The sequence below is a fragment of the Pseudopipra pipra genome, chromosome 12, assembly GCF_036250125.1.
Source record: "Pseudopipra pipra isolate bDixPip1 chromosome 12, bDixPip1.hap1, whole genome shotgun sequence".
Classification (NCBI taxonomy): domain Eukaryota; kingdom Metazoa; phylum Chordata; class Aves; order Passeriformes; family Pipridae; genus Pseudopipra; species Pseudopipra pipra.
In genome coordinates this window covers 18,705,564-18,724,299 of record NC_087560.1, presented here as the reverse complement: position 1 = coordinate 18,724,299, position 18,736 = coordinate 18,705,564, and positions in this window count along the sequence as shown.

Sequence of the window (18,736 nt, the reverse complement as noted above, 5' to 3'; positions counted from 1 at the left end):
ACAGGGAGAATTTATAATATCCCATAAAGCCCTAACTATGGAAAGGTCATTTTGGCGTTAATACCACTCGGGCATCACCGCTTCATTTGCTGACACTTTTACAGAGCCACGCTTGATTCCAGCAGGGCAGCTGTAAAACCTTTATAGTGACATCCTCAGCCTCCAAAAATCATCTTAAAAATCAAGAGCTGGAACATCTTCATCAGCAGGTGCAGGTGGCTCCAAAAGGATCCGCTCGCTCTCAGTGTGGGGTCTCCCAAAACCCAGGGTGAGCACCCTAACACACCGTTCTGGGGGGGGATTTTATCCTCAGATCTGGTCTCCAGCCCTGTTATTCCCAGCACCCTCAGAGCCCACCAGCACTAAATTAAAAGTCTCCTAATTTCATACAAAATTATCAACCCCTCGCCTTGCCCAGAAAGCCATTTCCTTAGTGCTAAAATAGCTAAATTAGTCTTGCTCAGTGTCGTAACAGAGCTTGTCTTGTTTATTGAGCGATAAATATAAAGGTACAGTAACTAAATTCATCAGTCCCTAAACGCAGCCGTTGGGAATGGCCATTTCCACCATCCAATCTACGGCTGCATGAATATTTCAGAGTCCTCTTTCCCTTGGGTGCTCGCCTTATCTCTGGAGCCTGGATATTATTTTCTGCTTTTCAGCTTTTTGGATGTATTGGAGGAAATGTCATTATTTGGACCTGGGTGGATTACAGTTGACTTTCCTAAGCCAATTTATATTGGCAAGCTGCTGTTTTTAAAAACCCCTATAAATCACTGCCATGAATTTTAATAATATAACGTGGTTTCAAACATGCTCCCTTAATACATGACACACTATTACAGCCGGCAGTCGCTCCCCGGGTCGTGAACTCCGTTGTACCGTCACCTTCGGCGAGCGCCGAGCGGGGACGAGCAATGCCTCGGCCAGAGTCACGGAAACACCCGTTCCTGCCCCAAATATCTCGTCGTTGTGGTGATTGTGGTTTAACAGCGTGACAAGAACGCTCCTGTGCTCACTCTGACCCACTGCACTCGACCTTATCTGACTACCCAAAGCCTAAACGGCAGAATTAAATCTTGAAACACGCATTTAGGGACTTATCCCCTGAGCCCCAAACGCTCCTCAAGACAGCCCTCTGGGGGGTTTGGGTACTGGTCATGTCATGGTCACCACCATCAATGTGTGTTTGAGGCCATTTAATTAATTTCTTTATCTGAACTTTGCTTAAAGATCAGGGGTTCCCTCCCTCCCTGCCAAGACCTATTCCCAAGGCAGAGCTTGGAGTGAGACCTTAAAAGACGCTGGTGTAGAAATCATGGGGATTAGGATTATTTGCTGATACTTCCCTTAATAAAGATAAAAGATGCACATCCAGAATGTGACTCCAAGCTGGAGGCCAGCTGGATTCACAGCTCCAACTGCTCCAGAAATTCCCTCATGCCAGGAGACGAGGCCAGACCTCCTTATCCCCTGTTCACTTACTTTGATGAGCTCTATCTTCATCTTGTGCAAATTATATTAACTTTCTTCCCATCCCCATTGCAAGGACCCCACGATGTCTGCCAGCTCTCAAGGGCAGACATGCAGTGGGGAGTGGTCTCCTGGTCAGCAGAGAAAGGGCTAAGAGGGATGGGGAATAAAAGCCAAGGCAGAGAGGAGACTTGGGAGACCTTCTTCAAGGAGCCAGGTCATGGAGTGTCTCCTGTGGATCCTGGAGCTGATGATGGGGTTTGGTGCTCCAGTGGTGGCACTGGTGATGTCCCCACTGGAGAGTTGCTTCTTGCCCCATTTTAACTGTACAGAACCAAAGGATAAGAATATTCCATCCCTGGAAATGTCCAAGGCCAGGTTGAACGGGGGTTGGAGCAACCTGGGATAGGGGTGGAACTGGATTATCGTTAATGTCCCTTCCCACCCAAACCAGTCTGTGACTCTGTGAATATAATAAGCACATCTGAAGGAAAGAGGGTCGTTAAGGGACAGACTAATTGCAGGCAGGAAAAAAATAACGAGTCAGACTTTGCTCTTTGGCTTCCAAAGGCACCGAGGGCTCCCCAGCGTGGGCAACGGGGTTGCCAGGACCTCCCCAGACCTTGCCACTGCCTGCTCAGCACCACTGAGCCCTGAGGCAATCACTGGTTTAATGTTCTTGGGTGAAAAAAAAATAAAAATCCCGTTTGTGCAGGGAGCAAAGAGGCTTTTCAAAGGCTTTCGCTGTGATGATTTACCCTGAAATGTTGTCATGTTCATCATTAATCTATTTTTTCCCTTTTCTGTAACTTAACCTGCGACAAGCCGACATTGTAAGTGCTTGATTTTCCAAGAATAAATTACAGTTTCATAAATGGTATTTTGCTTCGCTGCTCAATTTGCAAGTGAAATGATGCCAATTGCTTTGTTCACAGGATTTTATCTAGCACGAACAATACCATCCTCGAGATTTATTTATTTTTTAACCCTCAAGTTATTTTCAGAGCCTATATAACAGGAATACATGGAGAAGTACACGACAGCCCATATGTTTTGGCATTATCGACTAACCACGAGCAGATACAAGGGCCCACGTGCCTATAAAACATCGATCTAGGAATGAGATGTCACACACAGAGTGAGCCACTGCCCAGAAAGAAAATAATCCCTTAGATCAGAAATATTTGCAGTTGCCCCACACTGGGTTAGACAGTGCCCTGAGTGACTTTTTAGATATGTGATTTATGATTTGGGGCTGGCAAATCAGCCCCCTCAGAGCTTCTCCCAGGGACGCCCAAGCTGCCCCATGGACCAGCACATCCCCAGTGGAATCTCCAGCACATGGGGTACCCCAGCCCCACTGAAAATATTGTGGGTTTTACACCAGCTATAATTTTTTTTCCTATCATGATAAAATTATGAGAAAAAGAAAAAAAAAAAAGTAAGTTTGAGCTATTTACATTTTTGAAATGCAGAGGGGTCCTCCCTGCTGGGGATACCAGGCTCTGTCCAGGGACAGCCAGGGCCACACAGGTTGGGATGTGCCACCATTAAACCTGGTCAATCTTCTTTCATCACAGGAAGGAAAAGAGGGGAAAAGTCCCTAATTTGGTTAATAGACTCTGGCTTCTCCTGAGATTTTTTTAACCTGCACTTTTTGGGGAGACCTTGTAAGAGATGCCTTCTTTGGGGAATGTTTTGGATGTTAATTCACTTTTGGTATAAGACAAAAAGTGAATGGCAATGGTTGTATTTGGAATGGAAACCTGGTGTTTGTGCTCACCAGTACATTAGGATGAGTTTGTGAAGAGCCTGGATCTTCATCTCCACCCTTGAACTGAGCAGCCCCCCAGAGCTGGTTTGTTATTTGGGTTAATAAACCATTCAAGCCAAACCATTGAGTTCTGAATCTGCAGGTGACATGGGCAGTAGAGGCAATACTCACATTTCCAACAGAGAAACTGAGACACAGAGAAAATATTTTTTCCTCCCCCTTCAGATATGAAAATGTATTTGTTCTCATCCTCTCTCTGCTTCTTACCCCGCTTCCCTCACCCCTCTGGAGGAGACCTCAGGAAACGTTTTTGCTTTTCCCTTGCACGTGGATGTTTCAAGACCTTCATGAACTTTGGATTTGGCACTGAACGAGGGACAAATTTCCGGCAAGAAACCCCATCACAAAACAGATTTGTCACCTTTTGGCCAACCCCAAGAGGTAACGTGGAAACTCCAGCGAAATGAAACATTCACAGACAGACAAAGCATGTCCCAGAGTCCCCGCTGAGGACATCACCAGATTTTTACAATGAGAAAAACCAGATTAAAATGGAATTTAAAAGAAGTGAGGAGCTGCAGGTACCGTGAGGACGGGTCCCTCCATGCACAGAGCTGTGGCCATGAGCTCCAGGCTACAGGGGCTGGGCTGCTAATGGCTTTAAGCGGCGCTAATTGATCCAAGCAGTCACTGTAATTACGGAGCGGGATATGGTGGCAAAACACTGGCAGAGCATTAACTGCTGCGAGAGGAGAAATCCAACTCGCTGGCGAATCGATCCTCGGGCAGCCGGCACTGACAGCCCCGGCCCCAGCGCTGAGGGTTTTCCATTGCGCTGAGGTTTTCTGCAGGAACGTGCTGATTTCAGGAATATTTGACGGGAGGGAGAGTGGCTGTTAGCTCTTTTAATCCATTTCTTTGCATTTTGCCTTCAAGCCCAGGCTGAGTCACTGCACAGCTCCCTGGCTTTGCCCAAGCCATGGCAGGCCCTGATCCAAAGGTTCCCGAACAAAAGCACTGGTTATCTTAGCAATTAATTAGTCTTAATGACAACCTCCAGCAGCATCAGTGCAGGGTGTCATAAGAGCCACCATGAAGAGCTGCGCCGTGCGTGCAACAGGGACCTGCTCTGGTCCTCTTCCTAGTGCAACTCATTAATTATTCTAATTAAAACACACGTTAGTAGGTACTTCTGATGGCAAGGGGCTGTGTGGGGCTGAGGGGGAGTGGAATCAGCCCCCAGCTCCTGCCTGAGGCCATGGGCTCCCAGCAAGAGCCTGAGGATGAAGAAGGGAATGAGTGGGGGAAGGAGAGGGGGTTTGGTCTGGGGACAGCACTGGGAAGTGAAAAGGTGTAGGGAGATGACATTGTTTTGCAATAACCTCCCAACCTTCCTTAATGCTGCTGTCACAGCGCCGATGTGCTGCGTTAATTAAAACGAATGGTACATGACAGAGCAATAATTCCATTATTTCTCCATGCTTGCACCTCCCTGTGCTTCATCCTCGAAGAGTGGGGCAGGGGACCGGGGTGTCAGGACCGGGGGTCCCTGAGCAGCCAAAGGTCCCTGACCTGCTGCCTCCTGTCAGGACCTGGTGCCACAGCAACAAAGGCACTCGGGGCTCTGCGGCTCCTGATCCCCTGCACACCCCGCGCCACTGCTGCAGCAAATCCCTGCCTCCCCAGCCATGAGGGTCCACATGCCACATCCACACAGGGGCACACTGAGGGCAAGGAGGCCCCTGGAGCCATGGAGAGCATCCAGTAAAGAGACAAACCCTTCTCTCCCACAATTAACAGCTGCAAGCAACAGACAGGGATGGATTGGTGGTGAATCAAAGGTTTTGCTAAAATGCCTCCTCTGCAGAGGCTGTTCTCCCCCCTTCCCACACCTCTCCCTGCCTCTGTCCAACAGCATTCCCAAAAGACTAAACACCTTTGGTTTCCATGGCAGCCTGATTTTCAATGAGCATCCTTCAAGTCCTAACTGGAAAGAAAGTGTTTCATTAATGCATACAGGACACACTGGCATCTCCCCGGGGCGACAGTATCCTTCCCCCAAAACTAGAATCTTCTGCCCATGGCTTTTTTATTTTAGTGGATTGATGGATTGACAGAGCCAAGGGAAAGGGCTGGTCAGGTTCTGCCACTGACTCCTGAAGCTTGCTTAGAGAGGATATTGGGCTGCTTTTTCTTGGAGAAGATTAAATAAGTAAAGTGATGTTGAGCATCGGGAGGTGGCACATGGAGCTTCCCTCTGGAGCAACTTCCTCTCCTCCAGCCCATGGGGGAGGGGACAGTGACACCTCCTGAGATGTCCCAGATACCAATCTCCTGGTTTAAATTTGCCCATTTCCATCAGGCTCTGCTTCTCTCTCCTGTTTAACACAAGCTGAGCAGTTTGCACACTCACAATTTGCCATTTCTTTTGAATTTAACCCCTTTTAATGGCTCTGCCAGGCAGAAAGTGCCCAGAGCTGGGGAATGGGCAACTAATGAACTAAAGATTTGAAGCACAGCACTTCAGTCCTGCTGGATTTCATCAGAAAGTGCCCAGAAATCCTGCAGGATCATAAAGAGACCAAGGACATTCCCCCACAGCCCAGGGGTGCCAGGGCAAAGCGGGGTGTGTTTGCTACGCCACGTCCAAATAAAGAAACCATTAAGCAGAACGAGTGAAATTTTTTAGCAGAGGATGCCCGGGGGAGGATGCAGAGCAACCCAACCTTCGCTAGCCTGGGACCCTTCAAAGGTTTTTTAAGAGACCCCAGGTCACGGCCCAGCCCCGGCCCTGGCTTTTCCCAGCCCGGAGGATAATTGCCGTCCAGCCGTGACGTACCCTTTCGCTGACCCCGCCGGGGTCCCAGCCACCCTCCAGGATCTGGCAAGGACAGATATACGGCTGGACCTCAGGGGGCTCCTAAAAGCAGGTCACGCCGAAACAATAAAGCTTTGTCGGAGGCAAAGAGGGAGCGAAGCCGCGGTCAGCCCCGACCGCTGCCGCGGGATTTCCTGCCCGCAGATGGGGTGGGGGCTGTGGATGATGCGCAGAGCACCGCGCCGGGACAGCCAGGGAATGGGGAGCTGGGAGAGTGTCCCCACACTCGGTGTGGTGTTTGGTTTGTATGTGCAGCAGCATCTTTAGCTGTAGTAGAAGCTGCTCTCCAGAGACCAGGATTTGGGAGGTCTCAGGTAGGGAAGAGAGGGGTCCAATTCTTTTGGATGCCTCCCTCTTCCTGGTGGGATGACTAAATCTGGATCTCGCTGAGCTGAGTCCCAGAGCAGGGTTTGCCCCCAGGGGGGTTTGCTCTGCTTTACACATCACCTGACCTTGTGATGAGCCTGGCTGTGTGGATCCAAGCATTTCAGAGGGATCTGAACCTCAGTACTCCAACCCTGAAAGGAAAGCAGGATATTGCCACACATTTATCCATCATATTTATCCAGGAGGTTAGGAGGGAGCTATAGGGACATGATAAACAGCCTGTCCATGCACAGAAGGGTGGTCAAAGACCATCAAATGTAAATGCAGATAAAGAGGCTGCATAGGACACCAAGGTTGAGATAAAAGGTATTAGTTTTTAGGCGATTAACTAACAAAGTTCATTTTAGCATATAATGACCATCCACCTTAGTGCCTCCTTCTCCACTTTCTTTGAGAGGACACACAGTTCTCCATTAAGACTCAAAAGCTTCATGCACCAAAAAAAAGCTAAACACATGTTCACTTGTCCAATAATGCTGCCTGCACTGCATGGGGCTTTTTAACAGAGAAAAGCATCTTTTCCTTAATCCTTCTACAAAAACAGGGCAGTTATCACAGCCAAATTTCAGACCAACCTTGTAGTTTTCTGACCATCCTTGTCCCACAAGCCCTGATGCATTTCCATGGCACAGGGCAGCCCATGAGCCCTCACAGCAAAGCCTGTGGTGCTTCCACGAGGCAGCTCTCTGCCAGGAGAGAAAAACCATTAGAGCTCCCAAGAGCAGAAACAGGTTGGAAGCCGCCAATGTCATTAAATGAATATTCATAAATTAGTTTGCTACATAAACAATATTAATATCACACCTTCCACCTTCAAAAGCCCGTCGCAGGCAGGGACTCATTAAGACCCCAGACTCCCAGCAAAGGCCACTTGCAGACTTTTGGTTACATGGAAACTCAGAGACTTTATTAAACACGAGCAATATATTTATTTTAATAGATTACAAAGCCTGGATTTGGCCACCCTAAAACACCACTCAGAGCTCCGATTCTTCGAACAACCCGATCAAACAAGGCTAATGTGTGCAATATATCTTGGGTGAGTAATATACAGCCACATTTCCTGCTCCATTTACCCAGTTTTAACTACACCTGACCTACTCTTATCCTAATAGAAAACGGCTGCTCTTCTCATTGCCTGTCCTCCGCACATGTTTTTCTGATAATGACCAAACCTAAATCACTTCCCTTTCTCCTAAGTGCTGGGCACCAGCTGTCTTGTGACATTTAACTACAACAAGTCCTTTTGCAGGACCTCCAGGTTAGTTCCTGGGGCCCTGGCCCTCCGTCCCTGTGTCCTGTCTCCATCCTGCATCCGGGCATCGGAACTAAGGCATTAAGTGAAGTGGTGGGTCCTGACTTCAGTCACAACAACCCCATGTGATGCTACAGGCTGGGGGAAGAGTGGCTGGAAAGCTGCCCAGTGGAAAAGGACCTGGAGGTGCTGGTTGACAGAGGCAGAACATGAGATGCAGTGTGCCCAGGTGGCCAAGAAGGCCAGTGCCACCTGGCTTGTGTCAGCAATAACGTGGCCAGCAGGACCAGGGCAGTGCCCGTCCCCCTGTACTGGGCACTGGTGAGGCATCTCAGATCCTGGGGTCAGTTTTGGGCCCCTCACTGCAAGAAAGACATTGAGGTGCTGGAGTCTGTCCAGAGAAGGGAATAGAGCCGGGGAAGGGTCTTTGAGCACCAGGAGCAGCTGAGAGAGCTGGAGGGGCTCAGCCTGGAGAAGAGGAGGCTCAAGGGGGATCTTATCACTCTCTACAACTCCCTGACAGGAGGTTGTAGCAAGGTGGGGGTTGGTCTCTTCTCTCAAGTAACAAGCAACAGGACCAGAGGAAACAGCCTCAAGTTGCACCAGGGGAGGTTTAGATTGCATATTGGGAACAACTTATTCACCAAAAGGGTTGTCCAGCCCTGGCACAGCTGCCCAGGGCAGTGGTGGAGTCATCACCCTTGGAGAGATTTAAAAGACACTTAGATGTGTCACTTAAGGACAGGATTTAGTGATGGTGCTTGGCAGAGCTGGGTTAACAGTTGGACTCAATGATCTTAAAGGTCTTTTCCAACCTAAATGATTCCATGATTCTATAATCCCAGCCCCATGGGATTTCCCTGTTCAGCCTCACCCAGGAGGCACGTGGAGGAAAACCTGGGAGCTGCCTCAGCTCTTGCTGCCACTTGCTTTGCAAGCCAAGGTCTTCCTTCAGTGAGGATGCTCTTGTGAGCAAGCATCACACATCACTTCATGCCAGGGTGAGAGGTTCCCCCAAACCCACCGGCATTGCCTCACAGAGCAGGTTCAGCTTTGTCAGGGAAAAAAATCTGCTTCCAACGGTGTTTCCCCCCCCCCCCGTGGAGCTTAGCTCGGAGTGTTCCATCGAGGTGGATTTAAAGCTTCCTGAGCAGCGTGTTTAAATGGCCAATTTGACCAGAAAATGTGCTTGATTCACAAGCGCTGGCTGCGTTTTCTCCGGCGCTGAGAAATCACAGCTATATTTCATTATTGTTACTAATTGCTATAAAGTATTATGGGGAGGCAATGGCACAGGCAGAAAGAAATATAAACCATTTGCAGTCTATTGACCCCAGAGAACATTTCCCAAGCTTGCTTAGGGGTGCAGAAATCGGTGCTCGGTGCAAATAAATGAGCAAAAACCATTTTCTGAAGGAATTAGCACAAGGCACAAGCAAATTGCAGCAATTGTCTCTCTTCTTTCTAAGTGCTGAATTGCCTCTATAATTCCCCATCATTTAGTTGCATAAATCTTGCACAAATAAACCGGCAATTTGCATATGCACAGAAAAGAAATTATAGAAACACGAGGAAAGAAGTTATATTTTTCCTTCATGAGCTGGAAATAAATATGCATTGCTTACTGCCTAAGCTGTGTTTGGCCCAGCTCAGAAATAAAAATTTAGGAAACCCTTTAATTTTCAATAATAAATACATATCAGAGGATGAAAAAAAAAATAATGTGCGGCATGTGGAAGCCGATAGTTTCTGGGTTGGTGCATCATGAAGGGAGATGGCTGCAGCAGCAGAGTTGTGCATGTTCAGGCAGAGGATGAAACGTGATCACAGAATCATAAAAGCCTAGAATGGTTTGGGTTGGAAGGGACCTAAAGTATCACCTGATTCCAGCTCCCTGCCACGGGCAGGGACACCTTCCACTAGGCCAGGTTGCTCTAGACAATCCATGGATGATGCTGATGCCTTCACAACCATGGCCAAGGGATGCAGTTTGCCACGGCTGCTGGGAAAAGCGATGCTGAGGGGTCAACGCAGCTGCCTCTGGTGTGGTTCCATCCAGCCCTTACTGAAATTAATGCAGAGGCTTTTGGGGAAGCAAACGTCTCTTGAAGGCAACACCCCTTTACGAATCGTGTCCACCTTCGGCCATGAAATGCCTGTTTGTTTGTTGTGATTTCTACGCAGTGCTCTGAGGTTTCACTACTACAGAAAACCCAGGGTCAAGCCCAGAAGCGATTAAATTATCTCTCTAAATTACTGAGCCATAACGCACCGTCTGGCCACAGACCCCACGGGTGGACGGAGGCACCAGTGGGCAGCAGGAGGTGGGAGCGACTCCGGCTGCTCGTCATGCTGGTGGAGGCTTCCCAGAGGAGCAGAATAGCTGTTTCCGATTAACTCCCCGTGTGACTGATCTCATTCTGGAATAAGAGGGTGTTATTCCAAAACACCATAATCCTCTTCCAAATGACTTAATCGCATTTGGAATAGCGTGCTTTTCTTCCAAAACATTCATATAGGAAAAAAAATCGGCGGTGAAAAGAATCAATCAGAAACAGCCCTTTGGAATAACACCTCATGCAGAAGAGCTCTCAGAGGGGATGTGCAATACTGCACTGGTTTACAAAGATTTAATACATCACTATCTGCAGTAATTCCTGAAGGCTGAGAAAGCAGCACGACTGAGGCCTGTGGCATCTCCTCCTTCCTCATTTTGTCTTCAAAGATGTGGAGCTCCACAATGATCCCACTACGTGCTGGTGCTTCAAGCACCCACGCTGTCCCTTGTGGTCCCTATGGACCATATGTGGCACCTCTCCATGTCACATGGCTGGAGTGTTGCTGCAAAACCACTGCTTAGGGATTTGTCAGTCAGGCCAAGGTGGAAAGCTAAAAGAACATAGGAAGACCCAGGCTGTGTCCCCAGGAGAAGGTGCCACCAACATCCACCAGCTCCCATCCCACAACCCTTCTCTTTCTCTCCTCTGCATCCTCCACACCACCGAGGCAGGAAGACCCTCGTGTCAAGGAGGAAGCAGCAGCAGCAACCTGGGATGAAAGCAAGAGCTCTCACATCTTTCATCCATTAACTAATCATTCCTCCTGCACAACACATGTGTCGATTCATCATAGGTGATCAATACCTTCCTTGAGGCCCCAGGATGATGAACGTCTCTGCTGATATTCAAATGACCTTGAGAGAACAGGGGCAGCTCCCTCGGGCACAGGTCAAAGAGCCAGGACAGAAGCGCTCTGTAAGATGATACGTGGTCCCAAGACGTCTCTGTAAGGCACAGAGAAATGTTTTTTGCTAGAAAGCTTCTCCAAGAAGGGAAGATTTTAAATCATGCAGAAGCTGGAAGATGATGCTGGACCAAGAGGATGTGGATTTTGTGTGCAAGGCTGGAGCAGAAGGATGTGATACCTGCCTGCAAAAGGGCAACATGATTCCCCATCCCATGCTCTTGCTCTGGGATTAGGGTCCTCATGGCATCTCTGTGTGCAGTCAGAGATGGATCAGAGACTGTGATCTCTATTCTTGATGGAGACCATGAGTCCCATGCGCTCCTGCGTGGCTCCTCTCTCAGGTGCAGTCCCTCGCTCCATCCTTAAGATCTGTGGCAGGGTAAGGACCAACATTCACCCTCTTCAAACCACCGTTCATCTCACCAACCCAGCAGGACCCAGAAGCTGCTGTGAGGAATTTCTGTCTTCAGCCACAGGTCTTCCCTTTGTCCACTTCCAGCAATGCCAGTGGGAAAATAAACCCCAGTCCTCCTCCACATGCAATGCAAACCAGGCTCAGCCCTGTGGGCTGCCCATGGACTACAGTGTGTGTGGTTTCCCTTTCTCAGAAGAGTAAAAGAGAAAAATAACTAAAGATAACTAAAGTAGTTCCCCACCTTCAGAGAAAGTGAAAAACAATCCTTTAAGACAGCTGTTTGTCCTGCAAAGCTCCACGTTTTGCCCCAAAAACTAGAACTGAAAGAAATTCTGAGAACTGGCAAAGCTCCTACAGCAGTTGTTTGCGTGATTTAGGTTAAAAATAATTGCTGTCCAGGCTTATCTGCCTGACATAAGTAATTAGATCACAGAGTACTTATAAGCTGCCATTTCCTATGAGCATATTTTAACATGGCCTTTATCATTTGACCTTTATATGTGCAGTGGCTCCATCCGCTCCCTGCTCCTGTGATGGATTTATTTTTGAAGATTGGGCTCAGGCTTGCCCGTCCTCAGGCAAGGATGTGGCACAGGAGACATATTACAGCCCCAGCAGCTTCTGCAGTGAGGAGAGATCCTCCCTTCACAAGGAGGAAATGAGCCAGACCCACACCCTGCTGCAGCTCCACCAGAATTAATCTGCAGGGTTAAATTTATGGGTTGCACCAAGGGAAGTTACTGATGGGCTCTAGAAAGGGTTGGCACTGTAGAACTAGTGGGACATGGCAACACACCACTGGAAGAGAATGGTCCTTATTATATGAGATATATTCATATATGTCACAGGTTCATACTTTCCCCAAAAATATTCACACTTTTCTCCCCAAAAATTGAGAAGCCTGAAGATTCTTTCTTGTATGTCTGAAAAGCAGAAGACCTGCTTCTAGCCTCCCTGACTCCCAAAGCCCAGAGGAGGCCAAAAGCAAAATGCCAAGAAGGAAAAGGACTCAAGAGATTCAGTTCACTGTCAGTATTTTCAGACACAAAAACAGCCATAGAGAGACTCCGATCCCATGCACAACAAACCCTACAGATGCACAGCAGGTACTGGAATCCTTCACAGCTGAACAGCTCTGAGTAAATAAAAAAAAACCAAAATCTAAGACAACATCAACTATTTCCTTTCTGTTTTTATGAATCTCAGACTTGAGTAGGCTCCCTCTTCCCAATGATATCCCTTGAGAAGCAATGTGACTTTGCTGGAGCTGTCAGATTTGCAAAATAAGAGATTTCCTTTTTTACACCTCACTCAACTTTTTTATGAAATCTTCTTTCCTTCTAAAAAACATTTTCAAACTCCCCTCACTACTGATGGATTTGTTTTTCTTTTATTGTCAGAACCTTCTCAGCAATGTAGAGACCCTAAATTTGAAGAGTAAGCAGGGACTGCTAATAAGTTGGAGGGTGTATTTATTGCAGTGACATCTGAGAGACTGCTTCTAAGACAATATTTCAGAGCACCAGCTCAACTCCCATCCAGCTCATCCAGCACTCCACACCTTTGGAGTATGTGGAAAAGCCAATGAGGCAATTCATATCTTGCCACAGATAGGACATGACACGGATTGAAAAGATGCTGTATCACCCACACAAGCAGGCTTTCCACCAAGGGCTGCCTTCCCACCACATCTTGAGCAAGCCCCCAGTCCATTTGCCCTGGTTTCCTGCTGGTAGCTCATGGTGGATTTGATGAGCTGAGAAGGACTATCAGTCCTATATAAAAGCCAAGGCTGTGTTAGAACAATTGCTTTCAGAAGTGGTGCAGATGGGAATAGCTGCTGCAAACCAGAGCTGTTTCCCATCAGGTAGGCAAAGCCAAGGGTCTCTTCTGAGTCCCACAGAAGTTTGTTTCATCGGTAAGTTTGTCTCCTTTAAGGGGAGGTAGAATAGCTCTTAATAGGATTTCAGGACTGATTTATCTATCAAGGACAAAACCCCACAATGAGACAACATCATGGGGAGATTATCCCATGTTCTCTGAAGGAGAGAGCACAAGATTATCCCAAAACAAGGCTTGTTTCAGGATAATGACAGATAATTGGTAACCCCCTTTGCATAGCTGGGTGATCCAGTGAGTACTCCCAAAGTAGAAAAGCAGCAGCATTTCCAAAGGGAAGGAATCCAAGGTCTGATGTGGACTCAGTCTGAAAGAAAAACTTCTGGAAAGGATCAGGGCAAGGCCATGAATTTATGAAGTAGTTGTTCGGCTGACTCTAATTTTTAAAGCATTATTATCCTTTTAGCAGGGCTGTCGGGTAGATGGAAGCCAGAGCCAGTGTGATGAAGAGCAGCTGAATAGCAATTTGCAGCAGTTCCTCCTGCCTTCCACACTTTTTTTCTGCAGAGCAGCGAGCCAAATTGCTTGTAACCAGCTTACTGCAGCCCAAAATGCTGCAAAAAGGGAAATTTCTGGGCTGGTGGTGTGAGGAATGAAGAGGGAGAATGAAAATGGAAAAGGAAGAGAAACACTAATGGCAAGTCTGGAGACCCACTGACATTCCAAAGCCCAAAGCCAGGCAGGTGATGGGAACATTTGCTTCAAATCCTTGGAGATTCTTTCTAGACTGACCCAAAGGGAGCAAACCAAAGAGGCATTTCTGCAGATTTAAGTGCATTTTGTTTGCCATTGCAGCAAATCCTCACCTTGCTCACAGTCGCATTCTCTGCATTTCTCCAGCAAAAGCAGCTCAGTCGGATGCAGCACCTCTCTAACCCTCCAGGTGCTCACATGCCACCTCCCAAGTAATGCAATCAAAACAATCCAGCTAAAAGCATTTCATCTGGCCTAGGCTGAAATGAATTGTTTCTAATAAAACTAATGCTCTTTGGGACAACTAATGGGTGCTTATTAGTACAGGCAATGGACTATTCAATCAACCATACAGGGAAACTAATGGGGATTGATGGCCAAAATACAAGATGAGGGCTTACCTCTTTAAATAAACAGCTGATGGGCTGGTGATCAGACTAATCTTAGGTATTTGTGGGGAAAGTTCATACCTAACTAATAAAGAGACAAACAAAATATGTGGAAAATAGCCTCACTGGGTCCCTGGGGGTTTTAATGTTATTGCCATGGCAGCAGGTGGGTTTCACAGAGATACTTGTCTTTCCAAACAGTACAGGTTTGGGAAAGAGTTAGAAAGCAGGTAGAAAACCTCTGGATGAACCTTTGCACTCAATGTGGTCCTTTTTTTAAACCACCTATCAGACAATCCCACCTTCCCTGCTTCATCTCCTCCCTCCAGCAAAGGCTTCCCAAGATTTTTCCAAAACCCAAGATACTTATACCTTTTTCCTTTAGCAGACAGAGGAATGGAGTGATTTTCAGAGCTGAAAGAAGGGCATATGCACCTCTGGGGCTTCCAAGTCACTCTTCCCTGCAGCAAACCATTCCTTGACCTCCACCCTCCCATTCCTTCCCTTTGAAAGGCCTCTGACTGGATCACAGATGGCAATTCCTATGTGACAGATCCTAATGTCATTATTGACGACAGACCAGATGTCCAGGGAGGCATATTGCTCCTTTTAATCCAAAATTCATCAAGAGCCTCACCTTTGTAGTTTAGGGTGAGTGTAAAGGTATCTTCATGGGAAAGGGTTGGGGCCACACATTTTTTTCCCTCTTGTTTCATTTTCCCTTGGAGGAGGGGAGAGCTTTGCACAGCATGGCTGGGAGTGACTAAATCAGACACCAAAGGGGTCCTGTTCTCAATAGCAGCAACATTAAAATGTTAAAAAAATCTCTCTTGAACTTTAAAGGGTTCTGGGAAGGGACATGCTTCATGTGACAGCGTGTGCATGAGCCTCAAGCCGTTACAAAGTGCTGCTCCTGGTCCTTGCTGCATTTTAGGTGCATAATTCCTAGTCGAGAGAAAGAAATAATTCCTATTTTGGGTTATGGAGCAATCCTGACTCCTAATGTATCAGTTTGTCTCCTGCCTGTCAGCTTAATATGACATATTTTTCCATAGATTAAGTGCTGTATAGCTCTCCTGCCATAAGGCACAGCAGCTGGATAAAAAGGGAATGACACGGGATCAGCGTACGCGGGAGATGCGGTGTGGACCACAGCTAGTTAGCACCAGGTAAAAATCCACAGGTGACTTGTTCCCACGAATATTTTAAAGCAAGAGCTCTCATGCTCATTATCTCTCTTGGAGACAGGGAAAAAATCCCAACAGCCTTTGTGGCTGGGAAGACAAAGCTTTGCTCGGTGGGAGATGTTCTATACGGCATAATGTATGCCGGGAGCAATCCTGGTGTTTTATGGGCCCGGTTAGTGTGAAGTGCAAAACAGGCTTGGGGCTGAGGCTGCATTATTCATGGGGGACCTTAAATATTTCAGTGCGAGACTGAGGTAGGGAACAACATAACAATGGTGCACTGTCCTCTTTCTTCCCCTAAAACCACAGTTTGTGTTTAAGAAGGCAAGCGGGTAATCTTTTCCTTTCAGTGTAATGCCATGCACTGACACATCCCAGGGAAAAGCAGGATAACAGCCAGGCAAACCCCACGGTCCCTCCAAGGGAGGGGGAATTGTCCCGTCCAAAAGATCAGTCCTGTCTTCGGAAGAGGAACAACTCAGTGCCTGACATTTATATTTGGAGATGATTCACCAGTTCTGCTGTGCGTGAAGGGACACATCAGCAGGTGGGTGTGCAGGCAAGGAAAGTTTCTGGCAGTTTTTCCCCTCCAAAGCAGCGGGATTATTTCCACACTACTCTCCAATCCCTCTCCTGTGTATGACTTACTTATCAGAGGCAGTGGCTGGGTCACAGCAGGGCAGTGGGAAGCTGCATTCTAACCTGAAATTGGAATATTTGGGCTAATGTGGTCAGAGCAGTGAAGGGCAGAGGCAGGTGAGGAGGCAGAGCTGCCTCTGTGCAGATCCGCTGCTGCCATCAGCTGGCAACTGGAAACCAGCACAGGGCACATCCTCTCCCTGGGACAAGAGCTAAACCAGGCACAACACACACCACTTATGCCAAACACTCCACTGGCTGTTTCCACTCCAAAGAGGCATTTTGGGGCACAAAAAAGAGCAATGCAGCAGATGGGATGCTCAGACACGGGGGAAGGCTGGACCTCTCCAGGCAAAACTTGCCTTTAAGTGCTGCTTTATCCTCTCCAGTGCCATGGAGCTGAGAATCACTGAAGCTTAGGGACAGAGTGAGGGTGTGGACAGGGTTGGGTATTTTGGAGCTCAGCACCAGTGGGATCACTCAGGCAGCTTCCTACACACTGTTCACACAGTGCTGAAGTTGGACCAGAGCTCTGGTGAGCAGTTCCCCTGCAGACAGCCTGGGTCTTGCTCTTTATTCCTACAGCTCTAGTGTGGTGTTGAGACTTGTGCAAAGTGAGGTTTGGCAGAGCTTCAGATAACCTGTTATTTAAGATAACATGATTCTGGCCAGACCTACATGAGATTCCAGACCTTTCTCACTTTTGTTTCCTTTCCTGCAAAACACCCTGCAAAGATAAATCTTGGCAGCTGTCTCTTGCACGAGATAAAACAGAACCAGCTCTCCAGATCTGACACAGCTGAAGTGCACCAAAATCCATTTCTGCTCTTTCTAGAACCATCAGAAAGAAACTTAAGTGGCTTCCCCAACAGTAAGAAACCCTGAGATTTTAGTTCTGATGATTAATTTCTCTCTCATGTTCCTTCTCAGCTTAGATCACAGTTCATAGAGAGAAATTCAGATTTCACAGCCAGAAAACCTTATACTAGTCCATTGTATCAGTTTATTTCTGACCTGTTACATGTTCTGTGTTTCCTACATGGAGTCATTTGCATCCAGCCCCTTTCAAAACAAAGCTGCACAACTTTTCTTTTGAAATCAGCCCTCCAAAGGTGAGGAGACACAGGGCTCAAATATTTCTGAGATAACAGCCAGGAGATGTTGCTGCCCCTGGGACAACTGGTGTACATCCACAGGTCTCTTCCTACAGGACTGATAGGACCACTTTAAACACTGTTCTTTTTTTTAGATTAACTGATAATTAACAGGCACAGCTGTTGCATCTTTGAGAAGATGGAGAACACAGAGACTGCAGTGAAGGGGTGGGCACGACCTGCACATGTCCCATGCCAGAGCACTTGGCTTCCTCCAGCAAGAGCATTCCCGAAAGCCAAATCCTGATGCAGCCCCTGCACTGCCCTGGGTATCCCCACATAATTTATCTCCTTGGAAAAGCTGCAAAGCTTTCATTTGGGAGGTGGGGAAGAAGCAATAGGTCCCCCCTTGCTGCAGGGGTGTCCCTGCAGACTCTCCCTGTGCCACCAGGCAGGTGCAGCGCAGACATTCGGGTGCTGCCGTTCCCAGCTCCTGCCAAAGCTGACCCAGAGGATCACTCCTGACCCAGCTTGCATTGGAGCCCGTGACCTAGAGGTGAACTGCTCTATATCCCATATCCAGTCTCCCACTGAGTTTATTTTCTGGTGTGGCAGATCAAAGACTGCTGTAAGGAGAAAATCTATCAAAGGCTCAGCACCCTAAGATAGATCCAGCTCGCTTTTATGTTTACTTTTAACAAGCATGCTCCTTCCTATTGTTCAGCAATCGCTTTAAAAGTGATAATTATCAGATTTCCCTATTAATGGGAAAAATCAGGCAGCCGTAAATCTTAAAACGTGCTACTATCTGCACATTGCATGTATCACATTAGGGAAAAAACAATCTGTGGAGAAAAGCTATTACAGAGTGACCATGGCTCGGCTCAGCAGCTGGTTTTAATTTCAGCAGAGGATCCCCTCTGCTTCCCAGCATCCACCAGCCCTGCTCTTCCCACTGCTTCCCTGTAAGCACTGCAAAATTCCAGTGTCAGCCTTGCACATCATACACCACAGCAACTCTGCATCTGAGACAATGACTGCCAACTCCTCACTGCATCTGCCTTGTCCTTCATCCAATCCTAGAATCGTTTGGGTTGGAAGGGATCTTAAAAATCATTTTGTTCCACCCCCCTGCCATGGACAGGAACACCTTCCACTAGACCAGGTTGCTCAAAACACCATCCAATGCATTTAAAAGAAGTGAAAAGTTCTTTTATTCCCTCTACACAGTGACCCACACAAAGCTGAACATGGACTCAAATGACTGGTGGACACACTGCCTTTCAAGTCCTGGTATCTCCCTTACTGCACAGAGAGCAAAAGAATAAGGGCACATGGGCAAAAGGTACAGGTTGGTCTCGTGGTTAAAGCAACAGACTGGCACTCAGGAAATTCCAGGTGGGACTC